This window comes from Dipteris shenzhenensis, chromosome 4 (assembly GCF_047967505.1).
Source record: "Dipteris shenzhenensis isolate YYH24624 ecotype China chromosome 4, Dip_SZ_1.0, whole genome shotgun sequence".
In the NCBI taxonomy this organism is placed as follows: Eukaryota; Viridiplantae; Streptophyta; class Polypodiopsida; order Gleicheniales; family Dipteridaceae; genus Dipteris; species Dipteris shenzhenensis.
The window spans coordinates 22,976,124-23,004,102 of record NC_141599.1 but is presented as its reverse complement, the minus strand read 5'-3'; positions in this window follow the sequence as shown (position 1 = coordinate 23,004,102).

Here is a 27,979-nt window from a genome sequence, read left to right as displayed (position 1 = left end):
GGAAGCAAGAGGAGAGGGGAAGGGAGCGGAGGGAGGAAGGGAGGGGGCCGACGGGAGGGGAGGCGGGGAAGGGGGAGGGGGCGAGGGGAGGATAGGAGGAGAGGAGGGAGGGGGGGTTAACGGTCGGGGAAGGGAGAGGGGAGGTGGGGAAGGGAGGGCAGGGAGGGGGAGGGCGGGAGGAGAGGAGGGAGGGGGGTTTACCCCCACCTATTGCGTGCGCAACAGGTGGGGTAGGGGGTATTATTACCCCCACCCCACCTGTTGCATGCGCAATAGGGGAGGTTTAACCCTCCCCCTCCCTCCTCTCAAAATCCACCCTCCCGCCTCCCCTCCCCCTTCCCCACCTCACAACAAGTGGGGTGGGGGGTATTATTAAACCCCCCCACCCCACCTGTTGCGTGCGCAACAAGTGGGGGGGGTTTAACCCCCCCTCCCTCCTCTCCCCGTGCCCTCTCGCCTCCCCTCCCCCTTGCCCGCCTCCCCTCCCCCTCCCCCTTCCCCGCGCCTCCCCTCCCCCTTCCTCACCTCCCCTCCCCCTCCCCCTTCCCTGTGCCCTCCCTGCCACCCCTCGCCCTTCCCCGCCCTCCCGTCAGCCCCCTCCCCTCCCCCTCGTGTCGGCCCCCCCTCCGTCCCTCCCTCCCGCCTGCGACGAGGAGGGGAGGCGGAGGGGGAGGCGGGGAAGGGAGGGGCTGGCAAGGAGGGGGAGGGGGAGGGGAAGGGAGGGACGGCGGGAAGGGAAGGGAGGGACGGCAGGGAAGGGAAGGGAGGGGCAGGAGGAGGGAGGGGAGAAGCAGGAGGAGAGGGGAAGGGAGGGAGAGAGATGAAGCAGGAGAAGAAGAGGGAGGAGAGGGCAAGGGAGGGGGAGGGAAGGGCAAGGGACGGGAGGGAGGAGAGGGGAAGGGAGGGGAGAGAGGAAGCGGGAGGAGAGGGGATGGGAAGCAGGAGGGGAGGAACGAGAGGGAGTACCTGGGTGGAGAGATGGTGGAGCTCCAAGAAAGTTGTGAGAGAGAATGAGGAGACGTAGAGTTTTATAGGAAATGGGTGGCTTTTAGGTCAAGTAAGCTTTTTTTAGTTTTTAAGGTTTTTTTAGTTCTTTTAGGTTCACTATAAGTAGAACATTCTTCATTCTCTCTTTCAGTCAAAGATTATTCTTTTACACTCCACGCTTCTCTCCTCTCATCAACCTGTTGCAAGATTCTCAAAAATTTTCAAAATATTGCAAGAGGTGACTTCATTTCTAACCTATTGCGTACGTAAGAACTTCTAAGAATCAAGTTTTTGTAAATTTGAATTTTTTTTCAAATCCGATTCTTTTCTCAAAAACTTGTGTGTACGCAACAACTTCAAAAAACCATTTTTGCATTAAATCTTTTTTTCCACAAATTTTCCTCTTTACCTCAAACTCTCACAACCTATTTTCAGAAATTTCTCTCCTAGCCTATTGGGCACGCAACAATTTTTCCAAAAAAAAAAATCTATTACAAATTTCTCTCTCAACCTCAAAACCACTCAAACCTCCCTACCTATTGCGTATGCAACAACTTCAAAACAAAATTTAATCATAAATCTCTCCAAAAACTCCTCAACAAAAAAAAAACAATCTATTACAAATTTCTCTCTCAACCTCAAAACCACTCAAACCCTACCTATTACGTACGCAACAACTTCAAAACAAAATTTAATCATAAATCTCTCCAAAAAACTCCTCAACAAAAAAAACCAATCTAGTACAAATTTCTCTTTCAACCTCAAAACCACTCAAACCTGCCTACCTATTGTGTACGCAACAACTTCCAAACAAAATTTAATCATAAATCTCTCCAAAAAACTCCTCAAAAAAAAAACAATCTATTACAAATTTCTCTCTCAACCTCAAAACCACTCAAACCTCCCTACCTATTGCGTACCCAACAACTTCAAAACAATATTTAACCATAAATCTCTCCAAAAAACTCTTCTCACGACACTTTATTACAAATTTCTCTCTCAACCTCAAAACCACTCAAACCTCCCTACCTATTGCGTACGCAACAACTTTAAAACAAAATTTAATCATAAATCTTCCCAAAAAACTATTCTCACGACACTTTATTAATATAAGAAATCCATTAATAATATTTTTACTCCATAATATAATAAATTTTTATTAACTAATGTTAAAATATAATTTTGCTAAAAATATATATTATTAATCCATAAATTAATATAAATATTATATAATTATTATATAAATAAATATGTAAATACATTAATTAAAAAAATATAACTTGAAAGGGAGGTCTTCTAGCATATGTGCTTTATATAATACTTATTCTTAAAACAATGAAGAATTAGTGAATATATTGCTATTCTATACATTATTAACTTAAAAACTAATATAAATATAAATTAATTATTATATAAATTTAAATAAATATATAAATTATTAATATTATACATTAATAACATTTAAAATTATGTAGATTATATACTAATAACCTTTCAATTTTAAAAAGTAGTCAATCAAAGAATTGAATTAATTTAAAAAATAAGAAAATATTAAAATTTACACACTTACTTTTAGCATGTATGCTTTTCTTCCATGTGTATAATACTTGTTAATTAGTCAAAGAATGAAAAATTAGATAATGTATTTGTAAGGTAGGTATTCAAAACCATAGAATCTAGAAGAGGTTTAGCATACTTACTTATCTTTGCTACTATGTGTAATACTTTGCAAAAGCCTTAAACTTTGTTTAAGGCTTTGCACAAAACTACAGTATCATTGCATCCATATCATTTTTTTACTTTAGCAACCACCAGATATCCATGGTATCCATGATATGGAATACATATTTCTTTTGAATATTTCTTCACATACTTTTTCATTTCTTCTGATACACCATGCAGCATGAATGTAAGAAAATATGAATCGGTGTGCTTTTAGCCTATATACTTGTCCCTAATCAGTAGGATACTTTGACTAGATAGACTTATAATTACTTAAAGTAAAGCCTTTGCAAAGGATCGTACCTTCTGATACACCATGCAGCATGAATCATGTAAGAAAATATGAATCGGTGTGCTTTTAGCCTGTGTGCTTGTCCCTAATCAGTAGGATACTTGTAGACTTATACTTCCTTAAAGTAAAGCCTTTGCAAAGGATCATACCTATAAACAAAACACTTTGGAAAGCATATAACATATAGTCTATATATCTAAACTAAATACTTTGGAATGCATATTTTATATAGTCTATATACCTTAAATCTTACACCCTAAATCTTAAATCCTAAAGTTCCCTAAATCTTAGGTTATACAATCTAAGCTCTTAAACTTATATAATAGTTATAATCCCTAAACCCTAAACCTTAAAACCTAACCCCTATAACTTAAATTCTAAAACCTAATTTTCAATTCTAAACCCTAGATTCTAGACTCTAAGCTCATGATCTTATATACTAAACCCTAAAACCTAAAAACTAAATCCTAAATCCTAAACCCTAAAACAATAATCATAAACCCTAAATGCTAAATCCTAAACCCTAAACCCTAGATTTTAAACCCTAAATCCTAAATCCTAAACCCTAGAACCTAAAAACATAATCATAAACCCGAAACCCTAAACACTAAATCTGAAATCCTAAGCCTTAAATCCTTAACCCTAAATACTAAACCCTAAACCCTAACCCTAAAATACAATCAAAATTTAATGATTTTTTTCAATTTATGCAATAGGTTTGATATATCCCCCAAACTGTTGCAAGTGGAATAGGTTAATGGTGCACTCAACCTATTGTAAAAATCAAGGAATTTTCTTGATTTGTGCAACAGGTTGGATATACCCACCAACCTATTGCTCGAGCAACAGGTTGGGGGATATATCCAACCTGTTGCACAAATCGAGAATTTTCTTGACCTCAAGCAATAGGTTGGGGGATATATCCAACAATAGGCCTCGGTTGGGGTGACCCCAACTTGTTGCTCCAGCAACAGGTTGGGGGGTATATCCAACCTGTTGCACAAGTCAAGAATTTTCTTGACTTGTGCAACAGGTTGGATATACCCCCCAACTTGTTGCTCGACCCCAACCTATTGCTCAAGCAACAGGTTGGGGGATATATCCAACAACAAGCCTCGGTTGGGGTGACCCCAACCTGTTGCTCGAGCAACAAGTTGGATATACCCCCCAACCTGTTGCTTGAGCAACAGGTTGGGGGTATAGCCAACCTTGCACAAGTCAAGAAAATTCTTGAGTTGTGCAATAGGTTGAATATATTCCCCAACTATATATCAAATTGTTGCACAAATAAGAAAAATTCTTGATTTGTGCAATAAGTTGGATATATCACCCAACCTGAAATTTAAAAAATTCATTAAATTTTGGTTGTATTTTAGGGTTAGGGTTTAGGGTTTAGGGTTTAGGATTTAAGATTTAGGGTTTAGGATTTATTGTTTAGGAGTTTAGGATTTAGGGTTTAAAGTTTAGGAATTAAATGTTTAAAGTTTAGGATTTACGGTGGTTAAGATGTTTTGGTATTAATTATTTAAAGTTTAGGATGTAGGGTTTAGGTTTAATGCCTTCTCTGCTAGTTTTGATATAGAAGTTATTAAGTAATAATAAGCTCAATGATTATTTATTATGTTCATTTTGAGTTGCTAATCTATTTTTGTACATAAAATAAGTATTCACCCTAACAGAGGGCATGGATGTGGTGTTATATAAGAAGAATGAAGTGGTGGCTTTTGGACGAATTCATAGTCTTGATCCTATGAATGTGTGTCATTTCCAATGTTGTGGTGAGAGAGGATGTGTAGTGATAATCACCAACGTTGTAAATCCTGAAGTACATTTAAAATATCCACATGGAGACTTTGAAACATTGGGAGATATCTTACAATGTGACATATTTGATATGCAAGCACACAGAACACTCTGGGACCAAGACAAAATTGTTCCAAAGACATACTTTCAAGATATCAAGAAAACTTATTTTGAGGGGGAAAAAGTAGAGATGTTATCTTGCTCCGGAGAAGTTTTATCAATTGGCAACTTTAAGGGCTATGCTTAGAGTTTTCTCTGTATAGTGGAGATAATGAAGTTGACTAGTGCAGGTGTCATTCAAAATGCAATGGATAGTACTTCACATTTAGATGTCCATAATACTACGTCTCAACTACAAGTTCATAGTACTTATAAATGGGGGTTAGCTTTCTTGAAATCAAGTTTGCCCAAGATAGTTTCCTTCAATGTCATGGAAGACACAACAGAATATTATTAGAAGAAAAAGACTATAACACAAATGGGATCCAAATTGATAAGAAGCTATAGCAATAATCAAGAGTATCATAGTGGCATGCTCACAAGTATTGAGGACATTATAGTAACAGATGTTGATGTAGAAAAGGTTTCTTGTGTTGCAAGTGACTCAAATACACTCACTGGTATAGAAGACTTGTCTTGTGTTGCAAGTGACTCGAACAGGCTCACTGGTATAGAAGACTTGTCATGTGTTGCAAGTGACTCGAACAGGCTCACTGGTATAGAAGACTTATCCTGTGTTGCAAGTGACTCGAACAGGCTCACTGGTATAGAAGACTTGTCTTGTGTTGCAAGTGACTCAAACATGCTTACTGATATAGAAGACTTGTCTTGTGTTGAGAATAATAAGATGGGACCACAAAGAAAAATACATGCAAATATCGATGGGATAAGTGATGCAATAACAGGAATTGATGATATTAGTGACAATGATCATGATGTTACCACTCGAACACAAGGCAAAAGGGGCAGAGAATCTGAGACTTGTCATGTTGTTCGTAATATTATTGCTAGCATGCCAGATAATATAGATGGGAGAATCTTGAGTTACAAAGGAGAAACAGTTCAACCACAAAATTCAAGAGGCATTGGCAACAAATTGACATCAATGAACATGTCTACCAGATTGCCATTTCCAAGATATTATAAGGGATATTATAAGGTATCAAATAATTCTCAAGCCCACACAGCATTTGATTATAAAGATGAAGATTCAAGGGAAATGGATTCGAGGTTTGATGGTCTTACAACTAGAAAACGCAAGACACTATTTACAAAACGAAAGTATGTGAGTGTGAAGAGGCGAAGAATCATGGCATCAATCTAGAACCAAAGAGACATGTAATGCTATCCAAGGAGAATATGGAAAGATGCTTATGTGAGTTTGTTGCAAGAGACTTTGCATTAGAAAAGTTGGGAAAGATGATTGTGCAGCCATACGCCTTGGTATTTGGATTAAGATAGCACCTAATAGACATAACTATGTTCTTCAAGAGTTTTCATGCTTTCTTCATCAAGGCACTAATCAAGATTTGAGCACAAGACACTGTAAACCTAGATTGAAACCCATGGTTAATGGGAGACCCATTTGCAATCGAGGATATCAATGGTTAACTGGACTATCACATGGCACATACTGGACCATCTGGGCAGAGGTGAAAGAAAAAGTGGTTCATACAATTCATGGAAATACCTACAAGCTTAAATGCCATGCAAGCACTATAAATGCAACCGCAACATTAAAGCAAGTTCTCAAAGACCATGCATTACTGCAGCCTCATCTTCAACAAACAATGCTAGATGGACGTGTCGAATGCCAACAACATCTTCGTTTGGGAATGACAAAGAAGGTCGTCCTAGAAACTATCAATAAAACTTTACAAGACAGAGACGAGAGCATGATTTCACGATCAACCTTGTACAAAATTTGGCGTAGAGATTTTTGCCATGTCAAGACACCATCAAAGCAAAGGATGTCAAAATGTAAGACATGTGATGAATTAAAAAATGCCATTGAACATAGTAAATGTGAGCAGTAGCGAGGAAGATATATTAAATGGCGATCAATCCATTTACGTCATGTGTAGGATGCTCGAAAGTTGTATGCTTCTTGGAGAGAGGAAGCTATTTCACATGTCGATAATTCTATGTGCATCACCATTGATGGCATGGACCAGAATATAACCACTTTGCCACGATATAGACGTATCCCACCGGCATTGGAGGGCAAACGTGGACTAAAAACACACTTGTGTGGAGTATTAGGACATGGATACCAAATCTTTTGTGATGTATGGATTGATAGTTTGCATGACCATGATAGTAACTAGGTTGTTACATCAGTCATGAAAGCAATAAGAAAGGTCAGAGATGCTCACAGATGTTTACCTAACACATTGCGAAGATTTGTTCTTGCAAAAAACAAATCACTTGACATAGATGAAATAAAAGGCTTGAAAGCCTTCATTAAACATCTTCAAAGTATGATGAAGAAATATCCTGAGCAATCAACTAAGAATTTGGAGACAATTAAATCAACTGAAGCACTTATCCAATCTTTAGAAAGACAAGAAAACTTAATGAGCATTGAATCCTGTGAATCCTTTTGGCCGGAACAAGCTAGGTCACCAAGTTTTCCTTTGGATATAAATATGTTAGCAGATATGGAGGAAGCAGAGGAATGCCTTTTACCTCAAAAATATTGTGGCAGGAAGGGAGACAAACCCTTACCAGAGTTTATACCATCTAATGAGATTGAAGAGGGTCTATTTGTTGCAGTTTGGGCATTTGATCCAAAGGTGGCCCAATTTGGGTTGCAAAGGTTGCTAAGATAGAAAGGGATGACAAGGGAATTCCTATAACATTTACAGCTTTATGGTATGAACCAAAGCCATTGAAAAATCTCCCGAGAAGATATACAATAAAACAACTCTATGAGGGATGCTTGCAAAAGAAACGTGAATGGGTTCCAAATAATAAGGGATTAATAGAGGTGGAAGTCAGTAGCATTATTCATTGTTGGAAATCGAGGACACGAAGTTTTAAAAAGAAGCATGGATATAATGTTGAAAAATGTATCACAATCCTTGATCCAAGTGGTGTCCATATTAAACATCATTTGGCCAGACTTGACCCATCAAGTGCAAATACATTACATGAATCTGATGACTCTGAAAGAGATTCAGATGCATAAGATAATGTTATGTATGCTTTTTTCCATACAAACGGTGTATCTATACACCACCAATAAGATAATTTATTGTATGGTTTGTTTTTCAAAAAAAGGGTGTATCTATACACCAGTTATATATTGAATTCAACAAACTCTTTTTTTTCAAAAAAATGGTGTATCTATACACCACTTATATGTTGAATTCAACAAACTCTTCTCATATGGTGTCATATTTTCACCTCATAGTGTTAAAATTGAACTAGAGTCAGGAGACTACTATTATTATTATTATAGTTATTGGATGGGGGCACCATGCACGAGTTTGGGAATTATAGCTTCACTGAGCCTTTTTTTTTTTAATTAGAGGTCACCACTTGACTTTTTAGCTTAGTAAGGCCATATTTGTATATAAGTGACACATTTAGTGCTCTAAAAAACCCAATTTTTGAGCTCACTAAGTGAAGTTGAGTGGAGAAGATATGCTCCAAAAAAAGGTCCAAACCAGGAGAGAAAGTAATGGACTCCCATGGTCAGATACTATTTTCCATGGGTGTCCCAAACCTTGTGCAGATACATTCAAATATGAAACTGTTTGAAACTGCCTTACCATTTGCAGTGGGGAGGGCAATAGCTTCAGCCCACTTAGTGACATACTGAGTGGCTACCACAAGATATTTCTTTTTGCAGGCACTCATGGGCAAGGGCCCAACAAAATCTATTCCCCACTTTTGAAATGGATGGATGGACATCACTGGGTGATGTTTCCCAGAACACAAATTGTTCCTACCAAAGAATTGGCATGGTTCACAAGTTTTGCAATACATAGTGACATCCTTGAATAAGGTCGACCAATAGTACCCAGCATGTAAAATCTTCTTAGCTATATAGTCACCGACATAGTGGCCTTCACAAAATCCATCATGATAATGCTTCAAAACCTTAGGTACTTCATCTGCATCAATGGCTCATCTTAGTAGCCCATCCATGCCTTGATGGTACAACTCTCCATTGAAGAGAGTGTAGCGCCTACTATCTCTGCGGATCTTCTTTCTCTCATAGCTAGTACTTTCTGGAGGAAAGGAGAAAGCGGTCAAAAGTCTATAGATACCACCATACCATGGATCCCCAACTTCTATGGCCACTATAAGATACATCGAGGCACTTCTCTAAATCAATCAAAGCATTCTTCAAGTTGGAACAACCCTCCTTTACAATTTTGAAAGAAGAACTGCCAACCATTTGGCCAACCGGCCCATGGGATTTGGTGATTGAAGAACCTACTTTGCAAGACCATTGCTAGAGATTATAATAAAGGACTTTCTAGCCACATAATGCTTAAATTTCTCAATGCAGAACACCAAAGACAAGGCATGCTTGTCAGCTTCAGGGTAGCATCATTCAGTTTTGAGCAATTGTTGAGAAGCAAATCGAACGGGATACATGAACCGATCCTCCCCTTGCTGGAGAAGAATACTCGCCAGAGTGTGTTCACCAAACCCAAGATTGATATAGAAAATCTTTGACCAATCACGATTGCATAGAATGGGTTCTGAAGCCAGAGCACTCTTGATTTATACAAACCCATGATCACAATCCTCATCCCAAGAGAAATCAACTCCATCTTTTAATAGCATAGTCATGGGTCATGTCAAAGCAGCATATTGATCAATGAAGAGGCAATAGTATCCTACTAGATTGATAAATGAGCATACCTAACATTTTGTTGTTGGTGGGGAGAGCTTGAGGAGAGCTTCTACCTTCTCAGGGTCAGGCTTGACGCCCTTGGATGAGACAATATGTCCCAATATCCTCCCTTGAGTGGCTCCAATGGTGCATTTATTAGGGTTGAGATTGCCATTTGCATCATTGATCCTTTGGAAGGCCAACCTAACCTTCATGACGTGCTCCTTACGTGCCAAGAATATACAAAAATAATCTAAAACCACCTCCAAGAAGACCCCCAAATAAGGAGCAAACACCATCTGCATAAATCTTTGAAAGGTAGCAGGAGCATTGGTGAGGCCAAATGGCATTACTTTGAATGCAAATGTCCCTCAGGGTGTGGCAAATGTGGTTTTAAGCACATCCTCCTCAGCAATTCTGATTTGATAAAACCTGGAGTAACCATCACAGAAAGTATACATCTCATGACCACTTACCTTCTCAAGAATGAGGTCTTGAAAGGGAAGAGGATGATGGTCCCTCTTGGTGGCCACATTGAGTTTCTTATAGTCGATGCAGATTTGCCACTTGTTGCTTTTCTTTGGGGTGACTACCACTAGTGAAACCCATTCAGTATTGTGAATCGGAACAATAAACCCAGCTTCTACAAGCTTCTGCAACTTTGAGTGCAAAATGTCGGTCTGTAGGGGCCCTAATCTCCGATACTTCTAAGCCACTGGCTTAACATCAGGCTTCAGCTTGGCTTCAACTCTATCTTGTGTTCTATGATAGTCACATGGTGAAGGTGGTGGTAGCTAGTTGCAAAGAGGTCAGGGAAATCTTTGAATATTTCTAGGAACTCATCTTTCTCACTTGGAGTGAGGTCAGGGGAAAGCATAGATTCAAGCTATTGAGGACTAGCTGTTACCTTTTTCGCAGGTGGCGGGGTTGGAGACACGCCCATCATGTAAACTTCTTCCTTACATCTGAGGGCTCTAAGAAGGACATCTTCTTCTTGGGGCAGCCCGGTCCACGGTTTAGAGAGGGATCCGAGGTGGTACGACTTCTCTTCTCGAGGTTAATGACCTCTATGCTAGAATCCTTGGTGTCCGATTCACTTGGAAGATTCGCCCTTGGAATATTGGGACATTCGGTGCAATAATCACCCTTTTGTGGCACTCGTAGCACACAACATTGGCACGTTCTCTTGGAGGGCGATTGGCTTGATTTTTGATGCCCACCATCTGAAGCTGAAGATCATTCAGGGCCTTGGCTAGGTCATTGACTTCGGGTTCTTTAGTAGGAGGGGCCGAGGGAGTAGGAAGGAGGGGGGCTTGTGGGCGAGGTTGGGGAAATCTTCTAGGCAGAGGGTGAGGATATACACCTTATTGAGGGTAAGCATCTAAGGGAGGACCATACATTTGAGGTGGAGGTGGTGTATACATCCCCGATGGGGGGTGGAGGTATGCCCCTGAGTTGGACCCCCTAGGTTGTTGTTGCAATAATTGAGGGGGTTGCGAAAGAACAACCATCTTCTTTGAAGCGGGATCAGCAGACTAAACTTTATCAAACTTTTGAGCAATCTCTTGTGCTAGCACCACGGTCTTTGGATTCTCCCATTTAAGCTTGAGGCGGAATTCATCACTTGCTCCTACTACAAGGTAGCTCAGCACATGCTGAGTCATTCCAACTCAAAATCCAGCATTGTCCTCTTGTGTGGCAATTAAACGATCTAGGAGCATGGTCGCTCAATCTACATATCAATACGCTGTCTCACCTTCTGATTGCTTTAGGTTTGCTACAGGTACACTTTCTCCGGTTCCTCTTCTTTGCCAAAATACTCGATCATAGTACTGTCAACCTCGACTAGCTTTGGTGAACGTGCTTCTCATACCACACTTGAGCCAAACCCTCTAGAAATGTGGGAAGAACCAACAGCCATATATCTTCAGTAAGAAAGTTGAGAGAAACACAATGGTGCTTGAAGGCCACAAGATACTCTATTGGATTTTCTTCAACCCATCCACAGAACATGGGAATGTCAGCCATGCTTGGAAAATGGAAAAGAGAGAGTCGAAATGAGGCTTATCTATTGGAAAACAATGGAAAGAGGTAGCTTGAATTGAAAATCAGGTGAAGATACATCCACAAAGCATACATAGGTAGGGTAGGGTGTGTGAAATACAATACGGGAAGAATCTTCAGCATAGAATAGCTCATAAATAATTTTAAAAGGACCAACCCTCATGATATTGCATCCATCTTTACAAGCGAGGGTTAGAGATACGGCGCTGCATGAGGTTGTTCATCAAGGCAAACAAGAATGCCATGACAAATGTCAATAGTTGGAGAGCTTGCACATCACCTTCAGCTTCTTCTAGTTCTTGTAGTTGCCATGCTATTTCTTTAAAGGGTGTGTAGTTTGGCATCCTTCTTTTGAGCAATGTCCTTAAGAACCTTTCTGATGATTTCGAAGTCGGTAAACTCGCATCAAATATGCACAACATTGAGTTTCATGATGACCACAACCTTTGCATTCTTTACAAATGATCACCCTCATTTGTGGCTTGTGGCTTTGTTGGGGCGGTGCCATCCACTCGTTTCATGCATGATTGAAGTACAAGCTTCACATGTCAAGAAATCAGCAACTAAATTTTGAGCTCAAGGGATTTGCTAAATTTTTATCTCGTCAAATTGTTGGCAAAGTTCCAATGCTTGTTGATGTCATGGAATCAAGCCTTCGCTCTGCACCTTCCACCTTCCACTAACTTGTTCACACACGAGTTGAGAATCTCCTTACACCTCAAGTTGCTTGATGTAATGTCCTTGCGCCTTTTGTAGCCCAAAAATGCATGTTGAGTACTCACTTTGGTTGCAAGTACTTGCAGGTGCAGATATTGCTATAACAATACACCTCACCGCCTGATGAAGTGAGCTTCACATCCACACCAACAGCCTTGGTCGAAGGTCAGTATGCTCTGTCAAATTGAAGAATCCAAGATGTCATTACACCAAGACTAAAATCTAGACATCCTAGGTTTCTCGGTAGTCCAAGATAGGTAGAAGGAGAGGGTGGGGAGAATTCAATACTTTAGCAAGACGTTCAACACCAAATAAACTTGCAATCCTTTATTGATAGTTAATCTTTGGACAAAAAAGAATTACAACTTGAAGCTCAAAATGTGGCACAAAGGTTTGATTAGGTACAAAGGGATTCCTTTGTCGAAACATTACTGGCTATAGCCGAGCCCTAAAAACCTTTGTAGTGAAGTCGAGAAGAAATGATTCAAGACGAGCTTATCCACATGAATTAATAAGCAGATGTGCTAAATCTCCCCCCAAGCTTATGGATCATCCCACCCTTGGAAGAATGTCACCCTTTTAATTACCTTCGATGCAGCAAGTAGCTCGATCACTGCACAGTGAGTAGAATTTGAATCAAAGCCCTTCTAGTATATCACTAATTCTTCACCTTAAACCTTCCACAGTATATCATCGCACTCGTCGTCTCCTCGAGCAATGCCTTGTACAATTAGTTGTTGAAGATCGACATGAAGATCAAGAAAGAGATCTCGCCAATGGGTAGCCGTAATGAGCAGAGGACCAAGCATCAAATCCTTGAACCCATCGAGAAGTGACATAAATATCCACCCTCCTCGTGTGGCGTGCATCCAAGGAGCGAACTTGAAAAAGTTCAAAATCTACGATCTAGTATGAGATGTGAATAGAGTACATGAAGTGAAGTACTCTTGCTTTTTACAGCAAGAGGAAACTCCCTACGGTTAGAGAGTTACAGTTCATGAGATTTCAACATATAAGCAATATCATCACACTTTCATCACTTCTTATTTGTTGGCCCATTGGTAAGTCTTCCTTTTGTGAATGGGGAGGTCTTGGGTTCAATTCCCACTCCTTAATAAAAGGAGAAGAGAAGAGAAAGAGAAAGAGAAGGAGATAGTTTTGCAGGTGTGGTCGACCAAAAGACACGTGCAATCTGTTGTAGGTGTGCAGGAACAGTTTTGCGGGCACGATGAGCAGAAGATGCATGGTGCACCCGTAAGATAGTGCGGATGCATGCATTGGAATCCAAAAGATGCACAAGAACTGCATGTAGGTTGGAGGTGCAGAACTAGAGAGGTTTTGTAGCCGCAGAGATGGAGAACCACGAGCCGAAGATACATAGATTGGAGGCATAGAAGCAGAGAAGTTTTGCATTCGGTGCTACACGTAAGATGGCATGGATGCAGATTGGAGGTGCAAAAGTAGAGAAACGCACATGGAAGATGCTACAAAACTACACCCAGTTGTAGGAGTGACGAATTTTATGCCACTAGCCATGGAGACTTCGATCCCAGTAGCCACACCAATTCTATTAACTAGAAAAGAATTCGAGGCATGATGCTAGATGCAAGGCATGGTGACACTCGAGGGCCATTGAGGAAAAGGGAACATGAGGGAAGAAGCATTAACATAGGCAGGGAAAAAGGATTAAGAGGGGTGGGAATGAAGAGAGGGACTATGCCATAAGGGGGAAGGGAGAGGGGGAACAGGAGCGTGTACATGATGGGAGGTGGAATGTAGAGATGGAGACATCAAGGGAAGAGAGTCATGCTTTATTTGAAAGGAAGGATTGGGGGGGGGTTCATCAAAGTACTAGCTAGGTGGCATTACAAGAATGAGCGTGTCCCATCAAGGAACATCCCCCTCCTTTTAGAGCCAAGAGAGGGGGTCTCTCCCAATAAATGCATCCTCCCATATGCATGGTGTGTGTGGAAGAGTCTCCCATGTGGGCTAGGTGGGTACGCACTCTCAATTGTGTGCAACAACCTTTTGTCTCATTTTTCCACATAAATCAAACCCCATATCCCAAGTCTAAGATACTCCCTTGGTCTCCTTCCAATTTTATAATTCGTTCAAACATCTAGGAGGACAAGTGGAGGGTTGGCACAAGAAGTCTTGCCACCTCATCCTACTTTCCCCATTATTTAACTTGCATTCTTTGACTATCTACACCCCCCCACATGGGCCTATCCTACATGGAGGGAATAATCCAATATAATATCCATATCCACCTATTTTATATTACTTCTTGCATGGTCCTTGGGCCATGTCTCACTAAATGTAGGCATGGGGCCGCCTAGGTGGAGGGGTGGCACATGGAGGAATCATGCCACCTTGCCATTTTATAATATAACTACCATGGATTATGTACAACACACCTTATGGGTCCTCTTATGTGGAAGGGTGGCACATGGTCATGCCCTGCCACCTCAACCCTGGGCCCTATGCACACCATATTTTATTATACTATTGCCACACATACAAGCACACACATATATTTCTGCCTTTCACCTTGGTCAAATTTATCCATAACAACACGCACGTGCACACACACACACACAGAGGTATATATATATGTATATACATAAATATATATGTGTATATACACACGTGTGTGTGTACACATAAATACATACATGCACATGCACATCCACATGCACACACACATGTGAACGCACGCATACATGCACACACGCATGCACACACACACACATACACACACATTTTCACACATGTATAAAACAAACACACGTTTGCACACATACACAGAATTTTTTTTAAGAATTTAGTTATTATAATATATATGTATGTATGTATGTATGCATGCATGCATGTAAGTATGTATGCATGCATGCATGTAAGTATGTATGCATGTATATGTGTGTGTGTATATATACATACATATATATATGTATGTATATATATATATATATATATATATGTATGTATATATACATATACATATGTATATATATACATATATATATATATGATATACATATATATATATATATGTATATATACATATACATATGTATATATACATACATATATATATATATGATATATATACATATATATATATGTATGTATATATACATATACATATGTATATACATACATATATATACACATATATATGTATATATCTATGTATATACATACATACATACATATATATATATGTGTGTGTGTGTGTGTGTGTGTGTGTATGTATATGTATATATATATGTATGTGTTCTTTAATTTTGGACTTTTTCTTATGTTTTGGACGTGAATAATCAATATTTAGACCCTATAACTTCATGAAGTTAAGCACAAAATATGGTGGTTTAGGGTTCTCAATTTTTGAAATTGAAAATACGAGTTGTGGAAACCAGTAGGGTCATGCCTTTGTGCAATAATTTGAAACAAAATATTTGTAATTTCCAAGTTGTCTATGCTTGACTTTAAATTTTCTAGAAGCAAAAAAGAGAGTAATGTAATTTTCTCAATTTTGCGATTTTAATCCACACCCAAATGCAATAAAGTGGCAAGAGAAATTGAATAATTTCACATTACGGAGAAATTGCATGCTATGGGAGCATCCTGCTAGCAGATACCTACTGATCTGGGGACGTTTTTGGGTCTCCCTCTTCCTAGTTGGCTCTTGGTTGGAAATCGCATGCTATGGAGCATCCTACTAGCATATACTTGGTAGATACTTCCTGGTGGGCTCTTGGCTGAAAATCACATGCTATGGGAGCATCTTGCTAGTAGATACTTGCTGATTTGGGGACGTTTTTGGGGGTTTGAAAGAGTGGTGTACATATACACTCTCCTACTATTTGTCATGCATGATAAAGAAACTATTGTGAAGTTGGTTCTCATTCCATTTCCTGAAATGTTAACAACACACATTGTTAACTCTTATGGCAATTAAAAAGCTTATTATCGCTACCTCTTGTTAATACTTTTGGGAAGTAACCACATCAACAATGAATAATACTACTCATTTCCACTTTGTCTCTATCATACAATGGTACATCCAAGCCCTCTTGTAGAGTAAAGTCGTGGATTTAAGAAAACTTTTAGTGAATATAAATATTTAAAAGTTTATTTCTATTGAGATGTATTTTTTTCATATAGTTTATTTTCTAATAGTATCCACCCAATCCATTAGACCTCAAGTGTGTGCATGGAACACAATAAAAAAGAAAGTTTTATTCGTATATTAATAATCAATAAATCATTATGTTAAAATATATTAAACATAACACTCTAAGATAGTATTGTTTAGAGGTATATACCTTAAGCCCTAAACCCTCAAATTTGATATTAAATTGAGAAAACAAAATGTGAAATGGTTTTTTTGTTGAAAAACCCTTATATTGTTTGTATAAAATGAAAACAAAGTCTATTTTCTAACAAACGTATTTAAAAACCCTCAATTTTTATTACACAGTTGATTTTGCAAACGATATTTGAAAACATCTTTCTAAAAAAAAAAAATTTCTCGCAAGTTTCTAAAAAATTTTACTTTTTTGAAGGAGGAAGAGGAGGAAGAGAGGGGGAAAGAGGAGTGAAAACTTTTCACAAAAAAAAAACCCCTAAAACACGACTAAACCTATATAAGCAACCCCCATGTTCCCTCATTCTCACAAGTCACTCCCACAACCTACTCCTCCTTTTCCCTCCTCTCTTCCTCATTTCCCTTTCTCTTCCTCTCCCAATTCTAAAAGTGGTGTATGCCACTTTGTGGCCTAAAGCAACAAAAAATTGACTTTTGGCCACTTTTTTGTTGCTTTGGGAAGTGTCCCAAAGCAACAAAAAAGTGGCTTTTGGCAAAAGATGGCTACTTTTTTGTTGCTTTGGGAAGTGTCCCAAAGCAACAAAAAAGTGGCTTTTGGCAACTTTTGTGGCAATAGCCAAAAGATGGCATGTGCCATCTTTTATCAAAAGCCACTTTTTTTGTTGTGTTGGGCCACAAAGTGGCATACGACACCTTTTTATTAGTATAAAAAAATGGGGCAAAGATGGCATGTGCCATCTTTGGGCTATTGCCCAAATGCCATAAAAGTGGCCCAAAACAAAAAAAAAGTGGCTTTGGGCCACTTTTGTGGCAATAGCCCCACAAAGTGGCGTACGGCAATTGCCACCAACACAAAAGTGGTTGTTTCCACTTTGAGGCACTAGGGGAGTGGGAGAGAGGAACGAAGGAAAGGAGATGGGTGGGAAAGAGGAAGAAGAGATGAGGCAGGAAGGAAGAGGAAGTGGAGAGGAAGAAAAGGGGAAAGAGAAAAAGAAAGGAGGAGGAGAGGAGGGAAGAGGAGGAGCAGATTGTAGGAGTGAGCTATGAGAATGAGGGAAGAGGGAGGTTGCTGATATAGGTTTAGTTTTTAAATTTTGAGAAAATTTCCCTCTTCTTTTTCTCCTGAATAGAGATTATTTATTTTAAAAGTAAAACTTTTGTAAAAAAAGCGAGAAAAGTGTGTGTTTTTTTAAAGAAATATGGTTTCATATATTGATTGCAAATTCAACTTTTAAACAAAAATCAAGGGTTTTTAAATACGTTTATTGCGAAATATTTTTTTGCCCCATTTTATACAATAAATATTAGGTTTTTTCAACAATAAAAAATTCAATCAATTTTTTCCCCAATTTAATATCAAATTTTAGGGTTTAGTGTTTAGGGTATATACACCTAAACAACAATATCTTAGAGTGTTATGTATAATATATTTTAACATTATGATTGATTGATAATTAATATATGAATAAAACTTTCTTTTTTATTGTGTTCCACACACATGTGACTATTAACAAAAGAACTACAACAAGAAAATACAATTTAGAAGAAATAACCTTTTAAAGTTTTATATTTTCTAAATGTTTTCTTGAATGCAGGACTTTACAAAGTGGGCTTGGATGTAGCTTTGTATGATAGAAATGAAGTGAAAGTGAGTTGCATTATTTGCTATTGGAAATCAAGGATTCGAAGTATGCAAAGAAAGAATGGGTATGACGTGGAAAAATGCATCACCATTCCTGATAGTAGGTGTGCTCATATTAGAGTTTCAAGACTCTTTGGAAGCATGGGAATGATTTGATGCGGATCCATTTAAACTAATGGTGTATCTTTACACCACCTTTATAATGGTATGAACAACTCTTGTATTGTCATGCTTGCTTTATCTTGATGTTTATTTAGAGTTTACTTAGTAAATCATTTTTTAATAAATACATTAATTAATTTAAGAGATAAAATGAGAGAATTATTAAGAAGTAAGAAAACATTAATTAAATTATTTAAAAAATGAACTTTAAAAAAGAGCTCAAGTCTGTTGCCAAAACGATAGCAAAAATGGCAAAATGAATTCATCTGTGAAGCCGAATATGAACAATACTATGTCTACATAGAATTTTTGTATACCCCAACATACTTTTCAACAACCTTCCCATTTTGTTTGTTTTTTTGTGCTATTTTTGTGCAAAGTTTATGTATGTAGTGCTCCAATATTGCCCCTTTTTGAGTGTATGGGGATGAATATGGGTTGAGGTGATTGACTTGGAAAAAAAGTCCAAAGTAAGAAAAAAACTCCAAAAATTCTGAATACGGTGAGATCAATTCAATCAAAATTTCCCCAAATGTTTTGCAACCTTCTTGCATGATATGACTCGACACCAAGATGCATCACTCCGCTCACAACAAAGTAACCAGGCACCATAGTCAGATGCTACTTAGAGGTCTATCACACCCTCTACTAGCCGACCTACGACAAAATCATTGACTTCTATGTGTATTTCTATTTTGAACTCTCCTTTCAAATTGGATGGTCCACAAAATGGACGTGGGAGTAGATATTCAAACTTAGTTCCCAGTTCCAACGTCTAGTGTAGGGTACTCTCTGTTAGTGACATTTGGCCAAAAGAAAGGACGTTGTAATTCATTAATAGTACCTCATCGTATTTCTTCTACATAGCTTATGAGTTTTGTTCTTTGAATTACAATAGAAGTGTGCTTTTGCCAAGATGGATATCTTGACATTATTTCCTATTTGTATGTTATAAAAGCTTGTAATTCATCAGTTTCACTTTGAGCTTTCTCATCGGATTCCTATATGCCATCCCATTTTGGAGACATTTCCTTACTTGGGATTGAAGCTAAAATAGAGTAAGGTTCTTCTAGCTCCCATTTTGTATCGAAAGAATATTGTTGCCATTGCATTATTGGCTTTTCATCTTTCAAGAAAAAAAAAAAGTAATGTGGATAGCTATGCCCTTTCAAAGCATCACTACCCATTTTTAAAAATGGCTTAATAAAGTTATTCCAATCAGGATGTGAAATAGCCTGGTCCTTCCAAAGTGCATATTTACATCTTGCATATCAAACAAGTCTATGGTGATATTGGCACTTCCTTTTATACAATTAATTTTCCTTGGGACTAGGTTCACTCTCAATGTCCCACTTCAAATCATCACAATCATTACATTTTGACATCTTTTGTCTCTTTGGAATATTCACATTTGCAAAGTTCTTTCACCCCATTGTGCATACAAAGTGTGAGAAGAAACCACAAAATTTTCTATTTCCTTTAGTTTCTCTTCAATGCATTGAAATACTTATTTCTTTCTTAAGCCCATGGGAAGGTGCTTCTCGGTGACCTCTTCTCACCATTAGGAAGTTTGCAAGATAAGTGTGGTTGGGGCAAAGCGTCCTCTTCCAAAAAATCACACAACAGCGCCTCGCATATGTAAAGTTGTGTTTTTTATTTTGGAAGTCCCTTAATTTACATGAATACTAAAGTTGACTCCTTCCTTCACTTTGCCAACTAAATCCCAATATGTTTCATGTGATAAGCCTATCAAAATTTGGAATGCTTTATTGCATATTTTTCTTCCATGAAGCACGGGATTCATCTTGAATACTGACGGCCTTTCCTTGTCATTCATAAGGAAGCAAGACAATTTTCCAAGGATGTATTCATTTTGTTCACTCCCTCTCCATTGCCACACATTTTCCTTATACGTCTTCATATCGTGCAAGTCAACAAATGTGCCATGCATCTTCATTTCCAACATTTAAACCCCAAATCATTTCTCATGTTCTTTGTATCCATCATTCTCACTCTCTTGTTTGGGCTTGGGCGGGACTCCTTGGATTTGCTTCCTCTTCAAGAACCTATACATTCTTTTGCGTTTCTCCTATACATTCAAATGTTGTAAAGTTGTGTTGGGATGTCTTTGGTTCTTTGTGACTTTATGTCTATTGCATGTTTCATCTTTGACTTCCAAATCAAAGTCAAATACCGTGTGATCCATTGCTGGTTGCATTTTTTTAAAATTTTGTTTCGGAAATACTGCTCCTAACAACTTTTTCCTCCTTGTTGTCAAAGAAGCCATCCACTCCTGATAGGATATCACTCCCAATCCCTTGTGCTTCCTCATTGTTCATTCACTTCTGATAGGATGTCACTCTTAGTCCATTTTTTTTCCATGATGGATCCACATATCGACGTGCCATCTCACCTTCTGACTGCTTCAAGTTTGCCACCTGCAGGTACACATTCTCCGGCTCCTCTTCTTTGCCGAAATACTCAATCATCGCTGCTGTCAACCTTGGCCAGCTTTGGCGAATGTCTTCGGCTTGCTTCTCATACCACACTTGAGCCAAACCCTCTAGAAATGTGGGAAGAACCAATAGCCATCTGTCTTCAATAAGAAAGTTGAGAGAAACACAACGGCGCTTGAAGGCCACAAGATACTCATTTGGATTTTCTTCCACCCATCCACAAAACACGGGAATGTCAGCCATGCTTGGAAGATGGAAAAGAGAGGCTTATCTATGGACGAACAATAGTAAGAGAAAGCTTGAACTGAAAATCGGGTGAAGATACATCCAAAAAGCACACATGGGCAGGGTAGGGTGTGACTGGTGTAGTGTGAAATACTACACGAGAAGAATCTTCAGCATAGAATAGCACATAGACAATCTTAAAAGGACCAACCCTCATGATATCACATCGATCTTTACAAGCCAAAGAAGCCATCCACTCCCAGTAGGATGTCACTCTTAGTCCCTTTTTCTTCCACGATGTCAAAGCAACCATCCAATCTTGATAGAATATCACTTTTGATCCCTTGTGCTTCCTCGCTTTCAAAGAAGCCATCCATTCCCGATAAGAAACACTTCTGTACTGGACCTTGTGAGTGTTCTCTTGTTTTGTAATATAGTTTGCTTTCTCGTTGAAAGTCACGTGTCTTTCACTTGCTGTCAAAAATTTTATACTCCATCTCATAACCTTTCCCACCCCATCTGATGATGTTCCATTATCAATAACACCACCATCGGTAACTTTAGTGATCTTCATTTTTGCAAACGAAAAGTGATCCACTTGTTCAAATTTCACTACTTCTCCTATTGCTATAACCTCTTTCCACAAAAACTGCATTTGCAAATTGTCTCCATCTACAAAATTTGAAGACATAAATAATGTGTTTCTTATGATGTATTTTGGATATGTCTCATCTTCGTCCCATGTGATATAGGTTGTGGTGGATGTACCAAAAGGAAAAACATCACCAAGAGTTTCCATATCTCCACATTTGTGCTTCAATTCAACATGCATGCTTAGAACCTTTGATACAATGACGGATAACTTGTCATTTCCAAGTGTTTTAAAATGACATATGGAATTTTCCTTGCTAGAATTGGACAGTTGCAAAAGCAACTTCTCTTTTGTAACAAAAAATAACCTCCATGCCTATAAAGAATTCTACATCCATTTTCTTTTTTATCCTACAAAAACAATAAATTAGAATTTCGTTAAACTCATTTTGCCAAATCTCCCCCCAAACTTATATTGCTAAACTATTAGACTCACTAAGCATGATAATAATTTTTCCTAAGAATGCAATATCAGGGGATTTTGGTGACACGCACCCACAAATAATCACACAAGATATAATAGGTTATGTCAATAAGCACAAGACATCAAAGATTTAGCAAGTTTAGCATTATGCTATATGTTTTATTTTTGTTTAACTAGAAAGCACACAACTATTGATTTATTTTTAAAATAGCGTGTAAGCTATAGAATTATTTTTATCATGTTGGTTCAATAGTGATCGTTATAATATGTATTGAAGGTTGAAACATAGGTTAAAATTTGTACGAGTCCATATAGCAACCATGCAACCATTTGGTTTATTTTTATCATAACTTACAAAGTTAAGAGTTATTTTTCCCATGTTGGTTCAATAGCCATCATGATACTACATTTTCAAATTCTTTAATTTTTTATCAAGTTTCTTTTAAAAGTCTTTTTGAGACAATTGTTATCTAAAACTTTATTAAATTAATAGTTTATTCGAGTCCGTATAGCAACCATGCAATTGGAGTAAAGAAAAATGGAAGCTTAATCATAGCATGAAAAGTATAGTACATATTGGTCAAAGTGAAAATTAAATAGGAATATGTCAAATAGGAATAAGCTTGATGCAAGAATCATGTGTACTATGGCCCTAAACCCTTGTATTAATAGATATGATATTTTGCATGGATGGCGATTATAGTATTTTGTGAAAAGTATTTAATAAATATGAGCTGATTTTTTTTAGCAATATGTCTAATTACTGATGTCTAATCCTTGTCTTCCTCTTTGCTCATAAGATGAGAGAGATGAAAAGTGAAGAGAAAGGAAATTGGTGAAATAGCTTTTAAAGAGGATAGGAAGAGGAGAAAAGTATGCGACGTGTACATTGAAACTTAAAGTTTTCAAATTTACATGAGAGATTTATCATTGCACTTTTAAAAATTCTTAAACATTTTAGCATTTTATAGCCTGAAAAGAAAGCTCACGTGTGAGTTGTTTTTGGCAAATATTGGTGTGAATCTCAGATGCAATGCATATGAATGTTTTAGAATATGATAGGTTATTTCAATAAGCACAACACATGAAAGATTAAGCTATAATAGCATTAGGCTATATGTTATATATATATGTTAATGTTAGCATTAGCATTAATATATATTTTTGTGTGTATGTAGTGGGTGGGATGGGGGTAGGAGGTAGTACTATGAGGGGATGAGGTGGATGGGTAATAGGGATTCATGGGACTTGGTGGGGATGGAAAGAGATGGGAATGGCAATCACAGCGGCCATTTCATAGAGTGTCATGAATCAAAGTTTGGGGTTTTGGCCTATCATTAGGTAGCCTTAGTGAAGGTTCAACAACTTTCAAAACCAATAATTTCTAGCATTTTTTCTTTCAAATTCTTTAATTGGTTGGTGTGTTGACTTTAGAGCATCTCTTTCAAATTTGGGTTTGTTGTTTTGGAATTGCATTCATTCCCTCTCTCTCCTCTTCCACATTTTTGTTAAAATTTGGATGTGCATTCATTGAACATTCCCTCTCTCTCCTCTTCCATTTCTCTCCATCTCTCACATTGGGCAAGATTCACCTCTCTCTCTCTCTCTTCTCCTTCTTCTCTCTCTTCTTTTTCTCTCTCTCTTGGTAGGCCACATGAATAAAATTCATCTTGTTTCCTATCACTCAGTGACATGAAATGGCAGCCATGGCTGCCATTTCTACCACATAGGCAAGGAAAGGCAAGAAGAATAGATCATTCTATTCTTCTATTCTTGTCAGCAACCTATTCTTGTCCAAAAGTAAAAGTAGGCATTGCCAAAAGCATCGACGGTTTGATGACCTTCTTCCTCAATGCACATCTCTTCCTCACACTAGGGCACATCTCTTTTGTTCCCACAGGCAGTGAGAACTTTGTTCTTATTATCCCTCATCGCATCACATCTCATCCTATGGCCTTCTCAATAGGATTGCGCATCTCATCCTATTGCCTCAACCATCATCTTGATTTGAGGCAACAACATCTGTGAGACTACCAAAGACATAGACATCGACCTGAGAAGAAGAAGGGTGGAATCAAATGCTACCAATAGGTCATCTTGCTAGTAGGGCATCTTGGTTGGTTCGCAAGGCAAGACAGTGATACATTTGTTCGCAAGGGGAGAGGCAAGCTAAACACAAAAATTCACAAGGTAGGCATGTTTGGTACCTTGTTGAGATGTGGAGAGATGCTGTAGTCTTGTTAGTCTTGAGATGATGTCATCTTCTTGTTGTTGTTGTTAGTCTTAGTGGAGAACTGCATGTGTTTTGGTCTAGTGTCATCTAGCCAGATGCGAGAGAGAGAGACATACTAGAGAAAGAGATGTGAGAGAGAGTTCTTCTTGTTACGATAGGCAGCCTAGGGAGATGTTTAGGTTTTCTCACACCCCCTTTAGCCACTTGTCATGAATTTAAGCCCTTCATCTTATGCCCTTGATTTAGTTTGATGTAAAAGCTAAGCTTTTGAGTAAAGCACTAAAAGCATATAGGTGCTTTTCACAATAAAAAGACTATATAAACGTTTCAAACCATTCAATTTGAAGAGATGATCTACTTGATTTGTAGGGCTTATTGTGGCATGTGAAGCTTTGGAGAGCCTCATGATGACCTTATGCTCTACTCTCACAAGCCTAAAAGCTCAATTTACAATAGTGATCAAACTCTTATTTTCCCCTCGAGGTTGGAGAGACATGTAACCCTAGCTAAGTGAAGTGAGAATGTAACGTTGGCTAAGTGGAGAGTGAGAATGTTATGTTGTCTACTTCGGACTTCCTCTAATGATAGTTGTCTTTTTGTGCTGTCGAGAGTCTATTGAACGATTTGAGAATGTTGGAATCATCCTGCTCAAGGACACACATAGATCCTCTCAGGGTCACATTGGCAACTTTTCCTGATATTGTCTCTCGGTGTTCGACCATGATTACGACTATTGACATTCAGGTAATATGCCAATTTCTTATCCATTCGTGAGATTTACCCTTGGCACTAATATTCTCAACATTATCTCGGCACCCAAGGAAGGTCCCATTCCCTCGAATTATATCTTTTTGTGGAAGGAAGCATGCTGCCTCCCTGCCCACACTATGTGTGGTTATAATAATTATACATTATAATATGAATATTTTCAATTACTAGTCCATTCACAATTTCTTGTTTTCAATCTGAATTCTTACAACATCCCTCTAATTTAATGCATGTTATCGATATGAGAGAGCAAGGAAATCTAAGATGGATGCAAGATTGAAGGATGACTATACCTTTATTCATATGGTTGTAGTCCATGTGACAATATTGTAAAAACTACCAATAGGGATCAGTTATTGTATTGCCTTATTCACGTATTTGTTGGACTCCAACTTCCAAAATATGGACATCACAAAATCAATAATAAATCACCACCCTTGACATTTGCAGGGAGGATCGGGTCCTAACAGAACCTGTGTCGCATCTCATGTCCACTATTTTACTCATTCTCTTTTTTCCTTAAACAATTGATAAAATAGTAGGATTCAAAATTTTGAGTTAGTAGTTACTTGCTCCACATGGAAAGACTACCTGCTGCAAATCTAGTTCTTCTTGTTCTTTGATGATAGATAGACAAAGTCAAGATGCTGGCAATTAGAATTTGAACTTGAACTTGAACTTGAACTGGGGTGGGGATCGCAGTGCCGAAATATTTCTTTAGGTGGATGGATATGGTGTCAGAGGAATCAATGAAGATATGGTGTCAGAGGAGAGGAGGTTCAACATGACTCAAGGTCCTAAGCTACACGTATACTACAAATGACAACCCCAATATATCTATAGGTGACAAAAAGCCTTGAAACCCTACATACTGAGAATACCCTGCTCTTCTTATGAAAGCCATAGGAAAGAGCCAACATTTGGTGCCGCTACTGGGGAGAATAGCATCTCAAGTAACAAGTAAACATATGCAAGTATGTGTAAAAAACAAACTACTTCAAACTTTCATGAACATAACACTCAAGGGCAAGGAGAGTAAATTTTTTTCCCATTTCTAGCCAAACATATCAACCCCAAGCATCAACCTTGGGTTACTACCTTAAGAAAATTTCTTTATTTCTTAAAAAGAAGCCACTTGATAAACAATCAAGATAGGTAGTGTGCACAAATGTGTAGAGCTTGCAATTTTAATCATTTCACCTTTTTGCAGAAGAGCAAACCGAGCTATCCATAAAAAGTTACGAATCAGGAAGAGTTTAGGGTTTAATCCTAAACCTAAACCCTAAACCTAAACTCATTTCCTATAAAAACCCACTACACCCCCTCATTCTTCATCTTTCACATTTTGCCTCCATGCTCTTCTTCATTCTGAGCCCTACGCAAGACACTCCTCCCTCTCCATCGACCACCACCCTACTACCATCCTAACATGGTAAGTGACTTTGAGTCCATCTTGCAGTGATATCCTAGCCATCCCCACCCACCGTCCATTGGTCCTCAACAATCTTGTTACATCGAGAAAGACTTGGAGAGTGTTTAGGTGACCACCTCTTCCTCCCTTTGGATTTTTGCCAATTTTTTTATGTCAGTCAAGCTTTTTTTCTTCTTCTCTCTTTTTTTCCTCTGCCCCTCCATCTCCACCATGCCCTCCCCCCTCCCCCCTCCATCTCCACCACCCCCTCCCCCCTTCCCCCCTCCATCTCCACCACCACCCCCTCCCCCTTTCCCCCCTCCATCTCCACCACCCCCTTCCCCCTTCCCCCCTCCATCTCCACCATGCCCTCCCCCCTCTCCCCTCTCTCTCTCTCATTCTCTCTTTTTTCCTCCCCTCCCTCTTCTTTCTCTCTCTCTCTCTCTCTCTCTCTCTCTCTCTCTCTCTCTCTCTCTCTCTCTCTTTCTCTCTCCCTCTCTCTCTCCTTCCCTCCCTCCCCCTCCCTCTCTTCTCTCTCTCTCTCTCTCTCTCTCTCTCTCTCTCTCTCTTTCCCTCCCCCTCCCTCTTCTCTCTCTCTCTCTCTCTCTCTCTCTCTCTCTCTCTCTTTCTCTCTCCCTCTCTCTCTCTTCCCCTCACCCCCCCTCTCTCTCTCTCCCTCTCTTTCTCTCTCTCCCTCTCTTTCCCTCCCCTTCCCTCTTTCTTTCTCTCTCTTTCCCTCCCCCTCTCTTTCTTTCTCTCTCTTTCCCTCCCCCCTCCTCTCTCTCTCTCTCTCTCTCTCTCTCTCTCTCTCTCTCTCTCTCTCTTTCTCTGTGTGTGTGTGTGTCTCTCTCTCTCACTCTCTCTTTTCCTCCCACCCCCCCTCTCTCTCTCTCTCTCTCTCTCTCTCTCTCTCTCTCTCTCTCTCTCTCTCTCTTCCCCCCTCTACTCACACACACACACTCTCTCTCTCTCTCTCTCTCTCTCTCTCTCTCTCTCTCTCTCTCTCTCTCTCTCTCTCTCTTTCCCCCCACCCTCTTTCTCTCTCTCTCTCTCTCTCTCTCTCTCTCTCTCTACCCACCCCCCTCACCGGCTGCTCAACTAACCTAAACCAAAAACATCTAACCTACTAACTATGCAAAGGCCTTAAGGCACTTGCTGCATAGGGCGACCCACGGCGATGCTTGCAGCGCTCACTTGCGACGGAGCTGCCAATGGTGGCGCCCACCCAGCACCCCCTCCA